This window comes from Mytilus edulis, chromosome 5, assembly GCF_963676685.1.
Source record: "Mytilus edulis chromosome 5, xbMytEdul2.2, whole genome shotgun sequence".
Classification (NCBI taxonomy): domain Eukaryota; kingdom Metazoa; phylum Mollusca; class Bivalvia; order Mytilida; family Mytilidae; genus Mytilus; species Mytilus edulis.
The window spans coordinates 9,734,660-9,755,283 of NC_092348.1; the positions used below are offsets into that span (position 1 = coordinate 9,734,660).

At 35.4% G+C, this 20,624-nt stretch overlaps 19 non-coding genes across 19 annotated transcripts; all 19 read right to left on the minus strand.

Moving 5' to 3' along the window:
* Nucleotides 1–900: 900 nt before the first annotated feature.
* Nucleotides 901–1,039, minus strand: LOC139525683 (U4 spliceosomal RNA). Its single transcript, XR_011665013.1, has one exon. It is a non-coding gene; the product is annotated as a U4 spliceosomal RNA (small nuclear RNA).
* A 921-nt stretch (nt 1,040–1,960) lies between these two features.
* On the minus strand, nt 1,961–2,099 carry LOC139525635 (U4 spliceosomal RNA). The gene has a single exon (XR_011664965.1). It is a non-coding gene; the product is annotated as a U4 spliceosomal RNA (small nuclear RNA).
* Nucleotides 2,100–3,020: 921 nt separating this feature from the next.
* On the minus strand, nt 3,021–3,159 carry LOC139525684 (U4 spliceosomal RNA). Its single transcript, XR_011665014.1, has one exon. It is a non-coding gene; the product is annotated as a U4 spliceosomal RNA (small nuclear RNA).
* A 920-nt stretch (nt 3,160–4,079) lies between these two features.
* LOC139525685 (U4 spliceosomal RNA) lies at nt 4,080–4,218 on the minus strand. Its single transcript, XR_011665015.1, has one exon. It is a non-coding gene; the product is annotated as a U4 spliceosomal RNA (small nuclear RNA).
* A 921-nt stretch (nt 4,219–5,139) lies between these two features.
* Nucleotides 5,140–5,278, minus strand: LOC139525686 (U4 spliceosomal RNA). Its single transcript, XR_011665016.1, has one exon. It is a non-coding gene; the product is annotated as a U4 spliceosomal RNA (small nuclear RNA).
* Nucleotides 5,279–6,199: 921 nt separating this feature from the next.
* LOC139525688 (U4 spliceosomal RNA) lies at nt 6,200–6,338 on the minus strand. Its single transcript, XR_011665018.1, has one exon. It is a non-coding gene; the product is annotated as a U4 spliceosomal RNA (small nuclear RNA).
* Nucleotides 6,339–7,259: 921 nt separating this feature from the next.
* LOC139525689 (U4 spliceosomal RNA) lies at nt 7,260–7,398 on the minus strand. Its single transcript, XR_011665019.1, has one exon. It is a non-coding gene; the product is annotated as a U4 spliceosomal RNA (small nuclear RNA).
* Nucleotides 7,399–8,319: 921 nt separating this feature from the next.
* On the minus strand, nt 8,320–8,458 carry LOC139525690 (U4 spliceosomal RNA). Its single transcript, XR_011665020.1, has one exon. It is a non-coding gene; the product is annotated as a U4 spliceosomal RNA (small nuclear RNA).
* A 921-nt stretch (nt 8,459–9,379) lies between these two features.
* LOC139525691 (U4 spliceosomal RNA) lies at nt 9,380–9,518 on the minus strand. Its single transcript, XR_011665021.1, has one exon. It is a non-coding gene; the product is annotated as a U4 spliceosomal RNA (small nuclear RNA).
* A 925-nt stretch (nt 9,519–10,443) lies between these two features.
* On the minus strand, nt 10,444–10,582 carry LOC139525692 (U4 spliceosomal RNA). Its single transcript, XR_011665022.1, has one exon. It is a non-coding gene; the product is annotated as a U4 spliceosomal RNA (small nuclear RNA).
* Nucleotides 10,583–11,507: 925 nt separating this feature from the next.
* On the minus strand, nt 11,508–11,646 carry LOC139525693 (U4 spliceosomal RNA). The gene has a single exon (XR_011665023.1). It is a non-coding gene; the product is annotated as a U4 spliceosomal RNA (small nuclear RNA).
* Nucleotides 11,647–12,571: 925 nt separating this feature from the next.
* LOC139525694 (U4 spliceosomal RNA) lies at nt 12,572–12,710 on the minus strand. The gene has a single exon (XR_011665024.1). It is a non-coding gene; the product is annotated as a U4 spliceosomal RNA (small nuclear RNA).
* A 925-nt stretch (nt 12,711–13,635) lies between these two features.
* LOC139525695 (U4 spliceosomal RNA) lies at nt 13,636–13,774 on the minus strand. Its single transcript, XR_011665025.1, has one exon. It is a non-coding gene; the product is annotated as a U4 spliceosomal RNA (small nuclear RNA).
* A 925-nt stretch (nt 13,775–14,699) lies between these two features.
* LOC139525696 (U4 spliceosomal RNA) lies at nt 14,700–14,838 on the minus strand. The gene has a single exon (XR_011665026.1). It is a non-coding gene; the product is annotated as a U4 spliceosomal RNA (small nuclear RNA).
* Nucleotides 14,839–15,763: 925 nt separating this feature from the next.
* Nucleotides 15,764–15,902, minus strand: LOC139525697 (U4 spliceosomal RNA). Its single transcript, XR_011665027.1, has one exon. It is a non-coding gene; the product is annotated as a U4 spliceosomal RNA (small nuclear RNA).
* A 925-nt stretch (nt 15,903–16,827) lies between these two features.
* LOC139525699 (U4 spliceosomal RNA) lies at nt 16,828–16,966 on the minus strand. Its single transcript, XR_011665029.1, has one exon. It is a non-coding gene; the product is annotated as a U4 spliceosomal RNA (small nuclear RNA).
* A 925-nt stretch (nt 16,967–17,891) lies between these two features.
* LOC139525700 (U4 spliceosomal RNA) lies at nt 17,892–18,030 on the minus strand. The gene has a single exon (XR_011665030.1). It is a non-coding gene; the product is annotated as a U4 spliceosomal RNA (small nuclear RNA).
* A 925-nt stretch (nt 18,031–18,955) lies between these two features.
* LOC139525701 (U4 spliceosomal RNA) lies at nt 18,956–19,094 on the minus strand. The gene has a single exon (XR_011665031.1). It is a non-coding gene; the product is annotated as a U4 spliceosomal RNA (small nuclear RNA).
* Nucleotides 19,095–20,019: 925 nt separating this feature from the next.
* LOC139525702 (U4 spliceosomal RNA) lies at nt 20,020–20,158 on the minus strand. The gene has a single exon (XR_011665032.1). It is a non-coding gene; the product is annotated as a U4 spliceosomal RNA (small nuclear RNA).
* Between the last annotated feature and the right edge of the window lie 466 nt (nt 20,159–20,624).

The following is a 20,624-nucleotide window of genomic DNA, read 5'->3' on the forward strand; positions in this document are numbered from 1 at the left end:
ACTGTTTGTTTTAAACTACATTTACTCTATCAAAGGTATTCTAGTAATTTTATTCCGTGCAAAATTTTGGGTAGCTGACATTGTTCTACCTTTTGTACTTGGCATTAATTTACATTTGAAAGAGGTTCATCCTTTTTGATGTTCACTGAAATGACAAACGGCTGTTATAGTTGAGAAAACACAAGTTTGTATAGTGGCTATATTAATGGGGAGATAATCTCTCAGTAAACTACGTAGGGTATACGCATATATACGATCTCTCAGGTGGATGGACGGATTGGTGTTTAACGTCCAGTGGTGAATATTACATGCATATCAGGATAAGAAGACAGAAATACATGAATTTTAAGATCTTTTAGCGATAGTTTACGACAATTTGTACATTTGTCGATAAAATCTGCACTGAAGCAATATATAAAAAAACTGTTCATATTTTGATTTTAATGATTCATTTTTTTAAAAAGGGGGAGGGGCTGTTAAGTTCGGATATTTTCCTAGATGTAATGCTCCTAGTCAATTACAATCTATCAAAACCACCAAAAGTGGCATTCATTCTTCAAAACAGATGAGGAAAATGATGAAAATGATGAAATCGTTTGTATTATAATGATTTGATGCATCAAAACCGTGTTTGTCATTTTCACATGTTCAGTCACAACACTCACTGGTCAGGAGGATGTAGATGATAGAGATCAACCTAGAAAATGTTGAGTACTTCAATGCACCTCATTGAACCTAAAAGAATGAGATCATGCGAATTTGTGTTTCGCCAAATTGTGTCATCTGATCATTAGATTTACCTACTAAAAGAAAATTACTTGAATACTACTTTAGCATTTTGTCATATGTTTCAAAGCAGTTGGTTTGGTCGACTTTTCTTTATTTAATTGTGTATCATTGCCTCCGTAGAGGCGTTCAGAAATTGCGACTGCTGCCGTATTTCAGGCATCAGCGCGGGGTATTGGGTATAGTTTTCAACTAGCAATAACCACGCCTCGGATAAACCTCATCGGCTATGGTACCGCCACTGCGCAAAGCTAATGAATAACGTACAGTGTACACTGTTTGTTTTAAACTACATTTACTCTATCAAAGGTATTCTAGTAATTTTATTCCGTGCAAAATTTTGGGTAGCTGACATTGTTCTACCTTTTGTACTTGGCATTAATTTACATTTGAAAGAGGTTCATCCTTTTTGATGTTCACTGAAATGACAAACGGCTGTTATAGTTGAGAAAACACAAGTTTGTATAGTGGCTATATTAATGGGGAGATAATCTCTCAGTAAACTACGTAGGGTATACGCATATATACGATCTCTCAGGTGGATGGACGGATTGGTGTTTAACGTCCAGTGGTGAATATTACATGCATATCAGGATAAGAAGACAGAAATACATGAATTTTAAGATCTTTTAGCGATAGTTTACGACAATTTGTACATTTGTCGATAAAATCTGCACTGAAGCAATATATAAAAAAACTGTTCATATTTTGATTTTAATGATTCATTTTTTTAAAAAGGGGGAGGGGCTGTTAAGTTCGGATATTTTCCTAGATGTAATGCTCCTAGTCAATTACAATCTTTCAAAACCACCAAAAGTGGCATTCATTCTTCAAAACAGATGAGGAAAATGATGAAAATGATGAAATCGTTTGTATTATAATGATTTGATGCATCAAAACCGTGTTTGTCATTTTCACATGTTCAGTCACAACACTCACTGGTCAGGAGGATGTAGATGATAGAGATCAACCTAGAAAATGTTGAGTACTTCAATGCACCTCATTGAACCTAAAAGAATGAGATCATGCGAATTTGTGTTTCGCCAAATTGTGTCATCTGATCATTAGATTTACCTACTAAAAGAAAATTACTTGAATACTACTTTAGCATTTTGTCATATGTTTCAAAGCAGTTGGTTTGGTCGACTTTTCTTTATTTAATTGTGTATCATTGCCTCCGTAGAGGCGTTCACAAATTGCGACTGCTGCCGTATTTCAGGCATCAGCGCGGGGTATTGGGTATAGTTTTCAACTAGAAATAACCACGCCTCGGATAAACCTCATCGGCTATGGTACCGCCACTGCGCAAAGCTAATGAATAACGTACAGTGTACACTGTTTGTTTTAAACTACATTTACTCTATCAAAGGTATTCTAGTAATTTTATTCCGTGCAAAATTTTGGGTAGCTGACATTGTTCTACCTTTTGTACTTGGCATTAATTTACATTTGAAAGAGGTTCATCCTTTTTGATGTTCACTGAAATGACAAACGGCTGTTATAGTTGAGAAAACACAAGTTTGTATAGTGGCTATATTAATGGGGAGATAATCTCTCAGTAAACTACGTAGGGTATACGCATATATACGATCTCTCAGGTGGATGGACGGATTGGTGTTTAACGTCCAGTGGTGAATATTACATGCATATCAGGATAAGAAGACAGAAATACATGAATTTTAAGATCTTTTAGCGATAGTTTACGACAATTTGTACATTTGTCGATAAAATCTGCACTGAAGCAATATATAAAAAAACTGTTCATATTTTGATTTTAATGATTCATTTTTTTAAAAAGGGGGAGGGGCTGTTAAGTTCGGATATTTTCCTAGATGTAATGCTCCTAGTCAATTACAATCTATCAAAACCACCAAAAGTGGCATTCATTCTTCAAAACAGATGAGGAAAATGATGAAAATGATGAAATCGTTTGTATTATAATGATTTGATGCATCAAAACCGTGTTTGTCATTTTCACATGTTCAGTCACAACACTCACTGGTCAGGAGGATGTAGATGATAGAGATCAACCTAGAAAATGTTGAGTACTTCAATGCACCTCATTGAACCTAAAAGAATGAGATCATGCGAATTTGTGTTTCGCCAAATTGTGTCATCTGATCATTAGATTTACCTACTAAAAGAAAATTACTTGAATACTACTTTAGCATTTTGTCATATGTTTCAAAGCAGTTGGTTTGGTCGACTTTTCTTTATTTAATTGTGTATCATTGCCTCCGTAGAGGCGTTCAGAAATTGCGACTGCTGCCGTATTTCAGGCATCAGCGCGGGGTATTGGGTATAGTTTTCAACTAGCAATAACCACGCCTCGGATAAACCTCATCGGCTATGGTACCGCCACTGCGCAAAGCTAATGAATAACGTACAGTGTACACTGTTTGTTTTAAACTACATTTACTCTATCAAAGGTATTCTAGTAATTTTATTCCGTGCAAAATTTTGGGTAGCTGACATTGTTCTACCTTTTGTACTTGGCATTAATTTACATTTGAAAGAGGTTCATCCTTTTTGATGTTCACTGAAATGACAAACGGCTGTTATAGTTGAGAAAACACAAGTTTGTATAGTGGCTATATTAATGGGGAGATAATCTCTCAGTAAACTACGTAGGGTATACGCATATATACGATCTCTCAGGTGGATGGACGGATTGGTGTTTAACGTCCAGTGGTGAATATTACATGCATATCAGGATAAGAAGACAGAAATACATGAATTTTAAGATCTTTTAGCGATAGTTTACGACAATTTGTACATTTGTCGATAAAATCTGCACTGAAGCAATATATAAAAAAACTGTTCATATTTTGATTTTAATGATTCATTTTTTAAAAAGGGGGAGGGGCTGTTAAGTTCGGATATTTTCCTAGATGTAATGCTCCTAGTCAATTACAATCTATCAAAACCACCAAAAGTGGCATTCATTCTTCAAAACAGATGAGGAAAATGATGAAAATGATGAAATCGTTTGTATTATAATGATTTGATGCATCAAAACCGTGTTTGTCATTTTCACATGTTCAGTCACAACACTCACTGGTCAGGAGGATGTAGATGATAGAGATCAACCTAGAAAATGTTGAGTACTTCAATGCACCTCATTGAACCTAAAAGAATGAGATCATGCGAATTTGTGTTTCGCCAAATTGTGTCATCTGATCATTAGATTTACCTACTAAAAGAAAATTACTTGAATACTACTTTAGCATTTTGTCATATGTTTCAAAGCAGTTGGTTTGGTCGACTTTTCTTTATTTAATTGTGTATCATTGCCTCCGTAGAGGCGTTCAGAAATTGCGACTGCTGCCGTATTTCAGGCATCAGCGCGGGGTATTGGGTATAGTTTTCAACTAGCAATAACCACGCCTCGGATAAACCTCATCGGCTATGGTACCGCCACTGCGCAAAGCTAATGAATAACGTACAGTGTACACTGTTTGTTTTAAACTACATTTACTCTATCAAAGGTATTCTAGTAATTTTATTCCGTGCAAAATTTTGGGTAGCTGACATTGTTCTACCTTTTGTACTTGGCATTAATTTACATTTGAAAGAGGTTCATCCTTTTTGATGTTCACTGAAATGACAAACGGCTGTTATAGTTGAGAAAACACAAGTTTGTATAGTGGCTATATTAATGGGGAGATAATCTCTCAGTAAACTACGTAGGGTATACGCATATATACGATCTCTCAGGTGGATGGACGGATTGGTGTTTAACGTCCAGTGGTGAATATTATATGCATATCAGGATAAGAAGACAGAAATACATGAATTTTAAGATCTTTTAGCGATAGTTTACGACAATTTGTACATTTGTCGATAAAATCTGCACTGAAGCAATATATAAAAAAACTGTTCATATTTTGATTTTAATGATTCATTTTTTTAAAAAGGGGGAGGGGCTGTTAAGTTCGGATATTTTCCTAGATGTAATGCTCCTAGTCAATTACAATCTATCAAAACCACCAAAAGTGGCATTCATTCTTCAAAACAGATGAGGAAAATGATGAAAATGATGAAATCGTTTGTATTATAATGATTTGATGCATCAAAACCGTGTTTGTCATTTTCACATGTTCAGTCACAACACTCACTGGTCAGGAGGATGTAGATGATAGAGATCAACCTAGAAAATGTTGAGTACTTCAATGCACCTCATTGAACCTAAAAGAATGAGATCATGCGAATTTGTGTTTCGCCAAATTGTGTCATCTGATCATTAGATTTACCTACTAAAAGAAAATTACTTGAATACTACTTTAGCATTTTGTCATATGTTTCAAAGCAGTTGGTTTGGTCGACTTTTCTTTATTTAATTGTGTATCATTGCCTCCGTAGAGGCGTTCAGAAATTGCGACTGCTGCCGTATTTCAGGCATCAGCGCGGGGTATTGGGTATAGTTTTCAACTAGCAATAACCACGCCTCGGATAAACCTCATCGGCTATGGTACCGCCACTGCGCAAAGCTAATGAATAACGTACAGTGTACACTGTTTGTTTTAAACTACATTTACTCTATCAAAGGTATTCTAGTAATTTTATTCCGTGCAAAATTTTGGGTAGCTGACATTGTTCTACCTTTTGTACTTGGCATTAATTTACATTTGAAAGAGGTTCATCCTTTTTGATGTTCACTGAAATGACAAACGGCTGTTATAGTTGAGAAAACACAAGTTTGTATAGTGGCTATATTAATGGGGAGATAATCTCTCAGTAAACTACGTAGGGTATACGCATATATACGATCTCTCAGGTGGATGGACGGATTGGTGTTTAACGTCCAGTGGTGAATATTACATGCATATCAGGATAAGAAGACAGAAATACATGAATTTTAAGATCTTTTAGCGATAGTTTACGACAATTTGTACATTTGTCGATAAAATCTGCACTGAAGCAATATATAAAAAAACTGTTCATATTTTGATTTTAATGATTCATTTTTTTAAAAAGGGGGAGGGGCTGTTAAGTTCGGATATTTTCCTAGATGTAATGCTCCTAGTCAATTACAATCTATCAAAACCACCAAAAGTGGCATTCATTCTTCAAAACAGATGAGGAAAATGATGAAAATGATGAAATCGTTTGTATTATAATGATTTGATGCATCAAAACCGTGTTTGTCATTTTCACATGTTCAGTCACAACACTCACTGGTCAGGAGGATGTAGATGATAGAGATCAACCTAGAAAATGTTGAGTACTTCAATGCACCTCATTGAACCTAAAAGAATGAGATCATGCGAATTTGTGTTTCGCCAAATTGTGTCATCTGATCATTAGATTTACCTACTAAAAGAAAATTACTTGAATACTACTTTAGCATTTTGTCATATGTTTCAAAGCAGTTGGTTTGGTCGACTTTTCTTTATTTAATTGTGTATCATTGCCTCCGTAGAGGCGTTCAGAAATTGCGACTGCTGCCGTATTTCAGGCATCAGCGCGGGGTATTGGGTATAGTTTTCAACTAGCAATAACCACGCCTCGGATAAACCTCATCGGCTATGGTACCGCCACTGCGCAAAGCTAATGAATAACGTACAGTGTACACTGTTTGTTTTAAACTACATTTACTCTATCAAAGGTATTCTAGTAATTTTATTCCGTGCAAAATTTTGGGTAGCTGACATTGTTCTACCTTTTGTACTTGGCATTAATTTACATTTGAAAGAGGTTCATCCTTTTTGATGTTCACTGAAATGACAAACGGCTGTTATAGTTGAGAAAACACAAGTTTGTATAGTGGCTATATTAATGGGGAGATAATCTCTCAGTAAACTACGTAGGGTATACGCATATATACGATCTCTCAGGTGGATGGACGGATTGGTGTTTAACGTCCAGTGGTGAATATTACATGCATATCAGGATAAGAAGACAGAAATACATGAATTTTAAGATCTTTTAGCGATAGTTTACGACAATTTGTACATTTGTCGATAAAATCTGCACTGAAGCAATATATAAAAAAACTGTTCATATTTTGATTTTAATGATTCATTTTTTTAAAAAGGGGGAGGGGCTGTTAAGTTCGGATATTTTCCTAGATGTAATGCTCCTAGTCAATTACAATCTATCAAAACCACCAAAAGTGGCATTCATTCTTCAAAACAGATGAGGAAAATGATGAAAATGATGAAATCGTTTGTATTATAATGATTTGATGCATCAAAACCGTGTTTGTCATTTTCACATGTTCAGTCACAACACTCACTGGTCAGGAGGATGTAGATGATAGAGATCAACCTAGAAAATGTTGAGTACTTCAATGCACCTCATTGAACCTAAAAGAATGAGATCATGCGAATTTGTGTTTCGCCAAATTGTGTCATCTGATCATTAGATTTACCTACTAAAAGAAAATTACTTGAATACTACTTTAGCATTTTGTCATATGTTTCAAAGCAGTTGGTTTGGTCGACTTTTCTTTATTTAATTGTGTATCATTGCCTCCGTAGAGGCGTTCAGAAATTGCGACTGCTGCCGTATTTCAGGCATCAGCGCGGGGTATTGGGTATAGTTTTCAACTAGCAATAACCACGCCTCGGATAAACCTCATCGGCTATGGTACCGCCACTGCGCAAAGCTAATGAATAACGTACAGTGTACACTGTTTGTTTTAAACTACATTTACTCTATCAAAGGTATTCTAGTAATTTTATTCCGTGCAAAATTTTGGGTAGCTGACATTGTTCTACCTTTTGTACTTGGCATTAATTTACATTTGAAAGAGGTTCATCCTTTTTGATGTTCACTGAAATGACAAACGGCTGTTATAGTTGAGAAAACACAAGTTTGTATAGTGGCTATATTAATGGGGAGATAATCTCTCAGTAAACTACGTAGGGTATACGCATATATACGATCTCTCAGGTGGATGGACGGATTGGTGTTTAACGTCCAGTGGTGAATATTACATGCATATCAGGATAAGAAGACAGAAATACATGAATTTTAAGATCTTTTAGCGATAGTTTACGACAATTTGTACATTTGTCGATAAAATCTGCACTGAAGCAATATATAAAAAAACTGTTCATATTTTGATTTTAATGATTCATTTTTTTAAAAAGGGGGAGGGGCTGTTAAGTTCGGATATTTTCCTAGATGTAATGCTCCTAGTCAATTACAATCTATCAAAACCACCAAAAGTGGCATTCATTCTTCAAAACAGATGAGGAAAATGATGAAAATGATGAAATCGTTTGTATTATAATGATTTGATGCATCAAAACCGTGTTTGTCATTTTCACATGTTCAGTCACAACACTCACTGGTCAGGAGGATGTAGATGATAGAGATCAACCTAGAAAATGTTGAGTACTTCAATGCACCTCATTGAACCTAAAAGAATGAGATCATGCGAATTTGTGTTTCGCCAAATTGTGTCATCTGATCATTAGATTTACCTACTAAAAGAAAATTACTTGAATACTACTTTAGCATTTTGTCATATGTTTCAAAGCAGTTGGTTTGGTCGACTTTTCTTTATTTAATTGTGTATCATTGCCTCCGTAGAGGCGTTCAGAAATTGCGACTGCTGCCGTATTTCAGGCATCAGCGCGGGGTATTGGGTATAGTTTTCAACTAGCAATAACCACGCCTCGGATAAACCTCATCGGCTATGGTACCGCCACTGCGCAAAGCTAATGAATAACGTACAGTGTACACTGTTTGTTTTAAACTACATTTACTCTATCAAAGGTATTCTAGTAATTTTATTCCGTGCAAAATTTTGGGTAGCTGACATTGTTCTACCTTTTGTACTTGGCATTAATTTACATTTGAAAGAGGTTCATCCTTTTTGATGTTCACTGAAATGACAAACGGCTGTTATAGTTGAGAAAACACAAGTTTGTATAGTGGCTATATTAATGGGGAGATAATCTCTCAGTAAACTACGTAGGGTATACGCATATATACGATCTCTCAGGTGGATGGACGGATTGGTGTTTAACGTCCAGTGGTGAATATTACATGCATATCAGGATAAGAAGACAGAAATACATGAATTTTAAGATCTTTTAGCGATAGTTTACGACAATTTGTACATTTGTCGATAAAATCTGCACTGAAGCAATATATAAAAAAACTGTTCATATTTTGATTTTAATGATTCATTTTTTTAAAAAGGGGGAGGGGCTGTTAAGTTCGGATATTTTCCTAGATGTAATGCTCCTAGTCAATTACAATCTATCAAAACCACCAAAAGTGGCATTCATTCTTCAAAACAGATGAGGAAAATGATGAAAATGATGAAATCGTTTGTATTATAATGATTTGATGCATCAAAACCGTGTTTGTCATTTTCACATGTTCAGTCACAACACTCACTGGTCAGGAGGATGTAGATGATAGAGATCAACCTAGAAAATGTTGAGTACTTCAATGCACCTCATTGAACCTAAAAGAATGAGATCATGCGAATTTGTGTTTCGCCAAATTGTGTCATCTGATCATTAGATTTACCTACTAAAAGAAAATTACTTGAATACTACTTTAGCATTTTGTCATATGTTTCAAAGCAGTTGGTTTGGTCGACTTTTCTTTATTTAATTGTGTATCATTGCCTCCGTAGAGGCGTTCAGAAATTGCGACTGCTGCCGTATTTCAGGCATCAGCGCGGGGTATTGGGTATAGTTTTCAACTAGCAATAACCACGCCTCGGATAAACCTCATCGGCTATGGTACCGCCACTGCGCAAAGCTAATGAATAACGTACAGTGTACACTGTTTGTTTTAAACTACATTTACTCTATCAAAGGTATTCTAGTAATTTTATTCCGTGCAAAATTTTGGGTAGCTGACATTGTTCTACCTTTTGTACTTGGCATTAATTTACATTTGAAAGAGGTTCATCCTTTTTGATGTTCACTGAAATGACAAACGGCTGTTATAGTTGAGAAAACACAAGTTTGTATAGTGGCTATATTAATGGGGAGATAATCTCTCAGTAAACTACGTAGGGTATACGCATATATACGATCTCTCAGGTGGATGGACGGATTGGTGTTTAACGTCCAGTGGTGAATATTACATGCATATCAGGATAAGAAGACAGAAATACATGAATTTTAAGATCTTTTAGCGATAGTTTACGACAATTTGTACATTTGTCGATAAAATCTGCACTGAAGCAATATATAAAAAAACTGTTCATATTTTGATTTTAATGATTCATTTTTTTAAAAAGGGGGAGGGGCTGTTAAGTTCGGATATTTTCCTAGATGTAATGCTCCTAGTCAATTACAATCTATCAAAACCACCAAAAGTGGCATTCATTCTTCAAAACAGATGAGGAAAATGATGAAAATGATGAAATCGTTTGTATTATAATGATTTGATGCATCAAAACCGTGTTTGTCATTTTCACATGTTCAGTCACAACACTCACTGGTCAGGAGGATGTAGATGATAGAGATCAACCTAGAAAATGTTGAGTACTTCAATGCACCTCATTGAACCTAAAAGAATGAGATCATGCGAATTTGTGTTTCGCCAAATTGTGTCATCTGATCATTAGATTTACCTACTAAAAGAAAATTACTTGAATACTACTTTAAATAGCATTTTGTCATATGTTTCAAAGCAGTTGGTTTGGTCGACTTTTCTTTATTTAATTGTGTATCATTGCCTCCGTAGAGGCGTTCAGAAATTGCGACTGCTGCCGTATTTCAGGCATCAGCGCGGGGTATTGGGTATAGTTTTCAACTAGCAATAACCACGCCTCGGATAAACCTCATCGGCTATGGTACCGCCACTGCGCAAAGCTAATGAATAACGTACAGTGTACACTGTTTGTTTTAAACTACATTTACTCTATCAAAGGTATTCTAGTAATTTTATTCCGTGCAAAATTTTGGGTAGCTGACATTGTTCTACCTTTTGTACTTGGCATTAATTTACATTTGAAAGAGGTTCATCCTTTTTGATGTTCACTGAAATGACAAACGGCTGTTATAGTTGAGAAAACACAAGTTTGTATAGTGGCTATATTAATGGGGAGATAATCTCTCAGTAAACTACGTAGGGTATACGCATATATACGATCTCTCAGGTGGATGGACGGATTGGTGTTTAACGTCCAGTGGTGAATATTACATGCATATCAGGATAAGAAGACAGAAATACATGAATTTTAAGATCTTTTAGCGATAGTTTACGACAATTTGTACATTTGTCGATAAAATCTGCACTGAAGCAATATATAAAAAAACTGTTCATATTTTGATTTTAATGATTCATTTTTTTAAAAAGGGGGAGGGGCTGTTAAGTTCGGATATTTTCCTAGATGTAATGCTCCTAGTCAATTACAATCTATCAAAACCACCAAAAGTGGCATTCATTCTTCAAAACAGATGAGGAAAATGATGAAAATGATGAAATCGTTTGTATTATAATGATTTGATGCATCAAAACCGTGTTTGTCATTTTCACATGTTCAGTCACAACACTCACTGGTCAGGAGGATGTAGATGATAGAGATCAACCTAGAAAATGTTGAGTACTTCAATGCACCTCATTGAACCTAAAAGAATGAGATCATGCGAATTTGTGTTTCGCCAAATTGTGTCATCTGATCATTAGATTTACCTACTAAAAGAAAATTACTTGAATACTACTTTAAATAGCATTTTGTCATATGTTTCAAAGCAGTTGGTTTGGTCGACTTTTCTTTATTTAATTGTGTATCATTGCCTCCGTAGAGGCGTTCAGAAATTGCGACTGCTGCCGTATTTCAGGCATCAGCGCGGGGTATTGGGTATAGTTTTCAACTAGCAATAACCACGCCTCGGATAAACCTCATCGGCTATGGTACCGCCACTGCGCAAAGCTAATGAATAACGTACAGTGTACACTGTTTGTTTTAAACTACATTTACTCTATCAAAGGTATTCTAGTAATTTTATTCCGTGCAAAATTTTGGGTAGCTGACATTGTTCTACCTTTTGTACTTGGCATTAATTTACATTTGAAAGAGGTTCATCCTTTTTGATGTTCACTGAAATGACAAACGGCTGTTATAGTTGAGAAAACACAAGTTTGTATAGTGGCTATATTAATGGGGAGATAATCTCTCAGTAAACTACGTAGGGTATACGCATATATACGATCTCTCAGGTGGATGGACGGATTGGTGTTTAACGTCCAGTGGTGAATATTACATGCATATCAGGATAAGAAGACAGAAATACATGAATTTTAAGATCTTTTAGCGATAGTTTACGACAATTTGTACATTTGTCGATAAAATCTGCACTGAAGCAATATATAAAAAAACTGTTCATATTTTGATTTTAATGATTCATTTTTTTAAAAAGGGGGAGGGGCTGTTAAGTTCGGATATTTTCCTAGATGTAATGCTCCTAGTCAATTACAATCTATCAAAACCACCAAAAGTGGCATTCATTCTTCAAAACAGATGAGGAAAATGATGAAAATGATGAAATCGTTTGTATTATAATGATTTGATGCATCAAAACCGTGTTTGTCATTTTCACATGTTCAGTCACAACACTCACTGGTCAGGAGGATGTAGATGATAGAGATCAACCTAGAAAATGTTGAGTACTTCAATGCACCTCATTGAACCTAAAAGAATGAGATCATGCGAATTTGTGTTTCGCCAAATTGTGTCATCTGATCATTAGATTTACCTACTAAAAGAAAATTACTTGAATACTACTTTAAATAGCATTTTGTCATATGTTTCAAAGCAGTTGGTTTGGTCGACTTTTCTTTATTTAATTGTGTATCATTGCCTCCGTAGAGGCGTTCAGAAATTGCGACTGCTGCCGTATTTCAGGCATCAGCGCGGGGTATTGGGTATAGTTTTCAACTAGCAATAACCACGCCTCGGATAAACCTCATCGGCTATGGTACCGCCACTGCGCAAAGCTAATGAATAACGTACAGTGTACACTGTTTGTTTTAAACTACATTTACTCTATCAAAGGTATTCTAGTAATTTTATTCCGTGCAAAATTTTGGGTAGCTGACATTGTTCTACCTTTTGTACTTGGCATTAATTTACATTTGAAAGAGGTTCATCCTTTTTGATGTTCACTGAAATGACAAACGGCTGTTATAGTTGAGAAAACACAAGTTTGTATAGTGGCTATATTAATGGGGAGATAATCTCTCAGTAAACTACGTAGAGTATACGCATATATACGATCTCTCAGGTGGATGGACGGATTGGTGTTTAACGTCCAGTGGTGAATATTACATGCATATCAGGATAAGAAGACAGAAATACATGAATTTTAAGATCTTTTAGCGATAGTTTACGACAATTTGTACATTTGTCGATAAAATCTGCACTGAAGCAATATATAAAAAAACTGTTCATATTTTGATTTTAATGATTCATTTTTTTAAAAAGGGGGAGGGGCTGTTAAGTTCGGATATTTTCCTAGATGTAATGCTCCTAGTCAATTACAATCTATCAAAACCACCAAAAGTGGCATTCATTCTTCAAAACAGATGAGGAAAATGATGAAAATGATGAAATCGTTTGTATTATAATGATTTGATGCATCAAAACCGTGTTTGTCATTTTCACATGTTCAGTCACAACACTCACTGGTCAGGAGGATGTAGATGATAGAGATCAACCTAGAAAATGTTGAGTACTTCAATGCACCTCATTGAACCTAAAAGAATGAGATCATGCGAATTTGTGTTTCGCCAAATTGTGTCATCTGATCATTAGATTTACCTACTAAAAGAAAATTACTTGAATACTACTTTAAATAGCATTTTGTCATATGTTTCAAAGCAGTTGGTTTGGTCGACTTTTCTTTATTTAATTGTGTATCATTGCCTCCGTAGAGGCGTTCAGAAATTGCGACTGCTGCCGTATTTCAGGCATCAGCGCGGGGTATTGGGTATAGTTTTCAACTAGCAATAACCACGCCTCGGATAAACCTCATCGGCTATGGTACCGCCACTGCGCAAAGCTAATGAATAACGTACAGTGTACACTGTTTGTTTTAAACTACATTTACTCTATCAAAGGTATTCTAGTAATTTTATTCCGTGCAAAATTTTGGGTAGCTGACATTGTTCTACCTTTTGTACTTGGCATTAATTTACATTTGAAAGAGGTTCATCCTTTTTGATGTTCACTGAAATGACAAACGGCTGTTATAGTTGAGAAAACACAAGTTTGTATAGTGGCTATATTAATGGGGAGATAATCTCTCAGTAAACTACGTAGGGTATACGCATATATACGATCTCTCAGGTGGATGGACGGATTGGTGTTTAACGTCCAGTGGTGAATATTACATGCATATCAGGATAAGAAGACAGAAATACATGAATTTTAAGATCTTTTAGCGATAGTTTACGACAATTTGTACATTTGTCGATAAAATCTGCACTGAAGCAATATATAAAAAAACTGTTCATATTTTGATTTTAATGATTCATTTTTTTAAAAAGGGGGAGGGGCTGTTAAGTTCGGATATTTTCCTAGATGTAATGCTCCTAGTCAATTACAATCTATCAAAACCACCAAAAGTGGCATTCATTCTTCAAAACAGATGAGGAAAATGATGAAAATGATGAAATCGTTTGTATTATAATGATTTGATGCATCAAAACCGTGTTTGTCATTTTCACATGTTCAGTCACAACACTCACTGGTCAGGAGGATGTAGATGATAGAGATCAACCTAGAAAATGTTGAGTACTTCAATGCACCTCATTGAACCTAAAAGAATGAGATCATGCGAATTTGTGTTTCGCCAAATTGTGTCATCTGATCATTAGATTTACCTACTAAAAGAAAATTACTTGAATACTACTTTAAATAGCATTTTGTCATATGTTTCAAAGCAGTTGGTTTGGTCGACTTTTCTTTATTTAATTGTGTATCATTGCCTCCGTAGAGGCGTTCAGAAATTGCGACTGCTGCCGTATTTCAGGCATCAGCGCGGGGTATTGGGTATAGTTTTCAACTAGCAATAACCACGCCTCGGATAAACCTCATCGGCTATGGTACCGCCACTGCGCAAAGCTAATGAATAACGTACAGTGTACACTGTTTGTTTTAAACTACATTTACTCTATCAAAGGTATTCTAGTAATTTTATTCCGTGCAAAATTTTGGGTAGCTGACATTGTTCTACCTTTTGTACTTGGCATTAATTTACATTTGAAAGAGGTTCATCCTTTTTGATGTTCACTGAAATGACAAACGGCTGTTATAGTTGAGAAAACACAAGTTTGTATAGTGGCTATATTAATGGGGAGATAATCTCTCAGTAAACTACGTAGGGTATACGCATATATACGATCTCTCAGGTGGATGGACGGATTGGTGTTTAACGTCCAGTGGTGAATATTACATGCATATCAGGATAAGAAGACAGAAATACATGAATTTTAAGATCTTTTAGCGATAGTTTACGACAATTTGTACATTTGTCGATAAAATCTGCACTGAAGCAATATATAAAAAAACTGTTCATATTTTGATTTTAATGATTCATTTTTTTAAAAAGGGGGAGGGGCTGTTAAGTTCGGATATTTTCCTAGATGTAATGCTCCTAGTCAATTACAATCTATCAAAACCACCAAAAGTGGCATTCATTCTTCAAAACAGATGAGGAAAATGATGAAAATGATGAAATCGTTTGTATTATAATGATTTGATGCATCAAAACCGTGTTTGTCATTTTCACATGTTCAGTCACAACACTCACTGGTCAGGAGGATGTAGATGATAGAGATCAACCTAGAAAATGTTGAGTACTTCAATGCACCTCATTGAACCTAAAAGAATGAGATCATGCGAATTTGTGTTTCGCCAAATTGTGTCATCTGATCATTAGATTTACCTACTAAAAGAAAATTACTTGAATACTACTTTAAATAGCATTTTGTCATATGTTTCAAAGCAGTTGGTTTGGTCGACTTTTCTTTATTTAATTGTGTATCATTGCCTCCGTAGAGGCGTTCAGAAATTGCGACTGCTGCCGTATTTCAGGCATCAGCGCGGGGTATTGGGTATAGTTTTCAACTAGCAATAACCACGCCTCGGATAAACCTCATCGGCTATGGTACCGCCACTGCGCAAAGCTAATGAATAACGTACAGTGTACACTGTTTGTTTTAAACTACATTTACTCTATCAAAGGTATTCTAGTAATTTTATTCCGTGCAAAATTTTGGGTAGCTGACATTGTTCTACCTTTTGTACTTGGCATTAATTTACATTTGAAAGAGGTTCATCCTTTTTGATGTTCACTGAAATGACAAACGGCTGTTATAGTTGAGAAAACACAAGTTTGTATAGTGGCTATATTAATGGGGAGATAATCTCTCAGTAAACTACGTAGAGTATACGCATATATACGATCTCTCAGGTGGATGGACGGATTGGTGTTTAACGTCCAGTGGTGAATATTACATGCATATCAGGATAAGAAGACAGAAATACATGAATTTTAAGATCTTTTAGCGATAGTTTACGACAATTTGTACATTTGTCGATAAAATCTGCACTGAAGCAATATATAAAAAAACTGTTCATATTTTGATTTTAATGATTCATTTTTTTAAAAAGGGGGAGGGGCTGTTAAGTTCGGATATTTTCCTAGATGTAATGCTCCTAGTCAATTACAATCTATCAAAACCACCAAAAGTGGCATTCATTCTTCAAAACAGATGAGGAAAATGATGAAAATGATGAAATCGTTTGTATTATAATGATTTGATGCATCAAAACCGTGTTTGTCATTTTCACATGTTCAGTCACAACACTCACTGGTCAGGAGGATGTAGATGATAGAGATCAACCTAGAAAATGTTGAGTACTTCAATGCACCTCATTGAACCTAAAAGAATGAGATCATGCGAATTTGTGTTTCGCCAAATTGTGTCATCTGATCATTAGATTTACCTACTAAAAGAAAATTACTTGAATACTACTTTAAATAGCATTTTGTCATATGTTTCAAAGCAGTTGGTTTGGTCGACTTTTCTTTATTTAATTGTGTATCATTGCCTCCGTAGAGGCGTTCAGAAATTGCGACTGCTGCCGTATTTCAGGCATCAGCGCGGGGTATTGGGTATAGTTTTCAACTAGCAATAACCACGCCTCGGATAAACCTCATCGGCTATGGTACCGCCACTGCGCAAAGCTAATGAATAACGTACAGTGTACACTGTTTGTTTTAAACTACATTTACTCTATCAAAGGTATTCTAGTAATTTTATTCCGTGCAAAATTTTGGGTAGCTGACATTGTTCTACCTTTTGTACTTGGCATTAATTTACATTTGAAAGAGGTTCATCCTTTTTGATGTTCACTGAAATGACAAACGGCTGTTATAGTTGAGAAAACACAAGTTTGTATAGTGGCTATATTAATGGGGAGATAATCTCTCAGTAAACTACGTAGGGTATACGCATATATACGATCTCTCAGGTGGATGGACGGATTGGTGTTTAACGTCCAGTGGTGAATATTACATGCATATCAGGATAAGAAGACAGAAATACATGAATTTTAAGATCTTTTAGCGATAGTTTACGACAATTTGTACATTTGTCGATAAAATCTGCACTGAAGCAATATATAAAAAAACTGTTCATATTTTGATTTTAATGATTCATTTTTTTAAAAAGGGGGAGGGGCTGTTAAGTTCGGATATTTTCCTAGATGTAATGCTCCTAGTCAATTACAATCTATCAAAACCACCAAAAGTGGCATTCATTCTTCAAAACAGATGAGGAAAATGATGAAAATGATGAAATCGTTTGTATTATAATGATTTGATGCATCAAAACCGTGTTTGTCATTTTCACATGTTCAGTCACAACACTCACTGGTCAGGAGGATGTAGATGATAGAGATCAACCTAGAAAATGTTGAGTACTTCAATGCACCTCATTGAACCTAAAAGAATGAGATCATGCGAATTTGTGTTTCGCCAAATTGTGTCATCTGATCATTAGATTTACCTACTAAAAGAAAATTACTTGAATACTACTTTAAATAGCATTTTGTCATATGTTTCAAAGCAGTTGGTTTGGTCGACTTTTCTTTATTTAATTGTGTATCATTGCCTCCGTAGAGGCGTTCAGAAATTGCGACTGCTGCCGTATTTCAGGCATCAGCGCGGGGTATTGGGTATAGTTTTCAACTAGCAATAACCACGCCTCGGATAAACCTCATCGGCTATGGTACCGCCACTGCGCAAAGCTAATGAATAACGTACAGTGTACACTGTTTGTTTTAAACTACATTTACTCTATCAAAGGTATTCTAGTAATTTTATTCCGTGCAAAATTTTGGGTAGCTGACATTGTTCTACCTTTTGTACTTGGCATTAATTTACATTTGAAAGAGGTTCATCCTTTTTGATGTTCACTGAAATGACAAACGGCTGTTATAGTTGAGAAAACACAAGTTTGTATAGTGGCTATATTAATGGGGAGATAATCTCTCAGTAAACTACGTAGGGTATACGCATATATACGATCTCTCAGGTGGATGGACGGATTGGTGTTTAACGTCCAGTGGTGAATATTACATGCATATCAGGATAAGAAGACAGAAATACATGAATTTTAAGATCTTTTAGCGATAGTTTACGACAATTTGTACATTTGTCGATAAAATCTGCACTGAAGCAATATATAAAAAAACTGTTCATATTTTGATTTTAATGATTCATTTTTTTAAAAAGGGGGAGGGGCTGTTAAGTTCGGATATTTTCCTAGATGTAATGCTCCTAGTCAATTACAATCTATCAAAACCACCAAAAGTGGCATTCATTCTTCAAAACAGATGAGGAAAATGATGAAAATGATGAAATCGTTTATATTATAATGATTTGATGCATCAAAACCGTGTTTGTCATTTTCACATGTTCAGTCACAACACTCACTGGTCAGGAGGATGTAGATGATAGAGATCAACCTAGAAAATGTTGAGTACTTCAATGCACCTCATTGAACCTAAAAGAATGAGATCATGCGAATTTGTGTTTCGCCAAATTGTGTCATCTGATCATTAGATTTACCTACTAAAAGAAAATTACTTGAATACTACTTTAAATAGCATTTTGTCATATGTTTCAAAGCAGTTGGTTTGGTCGACTTTTCTTTATTTAATTGTGTATCATTGCCTCCGTAGAGGCGTTCAGAAATTGCGACTGCTGCCGTATTTCAGGCATCAGCGCGGGGTATTGGGTATAGTTTTCAACTAGCAATAACCACGCCTCGGATAAACCTCATCGGCTATGGTACCGCCACTGCGCAAAGCTAATGAATAACGTACAGTGTACACTGTTTGTTTTAAACTACATTTACTCTATCAAAGGTATTCTAGTAATTTTATTCCGTGCAAAATTTTGGGTAGCTGACATTGTTCTACCTTTTGTACTTGGCATTAATTTACATTTGAAAGAGGTTCATCCTTTTTGATGTTCACTGAAATGACAAACGGCTGTTATAGTTGAGAAAACACAAGTTTGTATAGTGGCTATATTAATGGGGAGATAATCTCTCAGTAAACTACGTAGGGTATACGCATATATACGATCTCTCAGGTGGATGGACGGATTGGTGTTTAACGTCCAGTGGTGAATATTACATGCATATCAGGATAAGAAGACAGAAATACATGAATTTTAAGATCTTTTAGCGATAGTTTACGACAATTTGTACATTTGTCGATAAAATCTGCACTGAAGCAATATATAAAAAAACTGTTCATATTTTGATTTTAATGATTCATTTTTTTAAAAAGGGGGAGGGGCTGTTAAGTTCGGATATTTTCCTAGATGTAATGCTCCTAGTCAATTACAATCTATCAAAACCACCAAAAGTGGCATTCATTCTTCAAAACAGATGAGGAAAATGATGAAAATGATGAAATCGTTTGTATTATAATGATTTGATGCATCAAAACCGTGTTTGTCATTTTCACATGTTCAGTCACAACACTCACTGGTCAGGAGGATGTAGATGATAGAGATCAACCTAGAAAATGTTGAGTACTTCAATGCACCTCATTGAACCTAAAAGAATGAGATCATGCGAATTTGTGTTTCGCCAAATTGTGTCATCTGATCATTAGATTTACCTACTAAAAGAAAAATACTTGAATACTACTTTAAATAGCATTTTGTCATATGTTTCAAAGCAGTTGGTTTGGTCGACTTTTCTTTATTTAATTGTGTATCATTGCCTCCGTAGAGGCGTTCAGAAATTGCGACTGCTGCCGTATTTCAGGCATCAGCGCGGGGTATTGGGTATAGTTTTCAACTAGCAATAACCACGCCTCGGATAAACCTCATCGGCTATGGTACCGCCACTGCGCAAAGCTAATGAATAACGTACAGTGTACACTGTTTGTTTTAAACTACATTTACTCTATCAAAGGTATTCTAGTAATTTTATTCCGTGCAAAATTTTGGGTAGCTGACATTGTTCTACCTTTTGTACTTGGCATTAATTTACATTTGAAAGAGGTTCATCCTTTTTGATGTTCACTGAAATGACAAACGGCTGTTATAGTTGAGAAAACACAAGTTTGTATAGTGGCTATATTAATGGGGAGATAATCTCTCAGTAAACTACGTAGGGTATACGCATATATACGATCTCTCAGGTGGATGGACGGATTGGTGTTTAACGTCCAGTGGTGAATATTACATGCATATCAGGATAAGAAGACAGAAATACATGAATTTTAAGATCTTTTAGTGATAGTTTACGACAATTTGTACATTTGTCGGTAAAATCTGCACTGAAGCAATATATAAAAAAACTGTTCATATTTTGATTTTAAT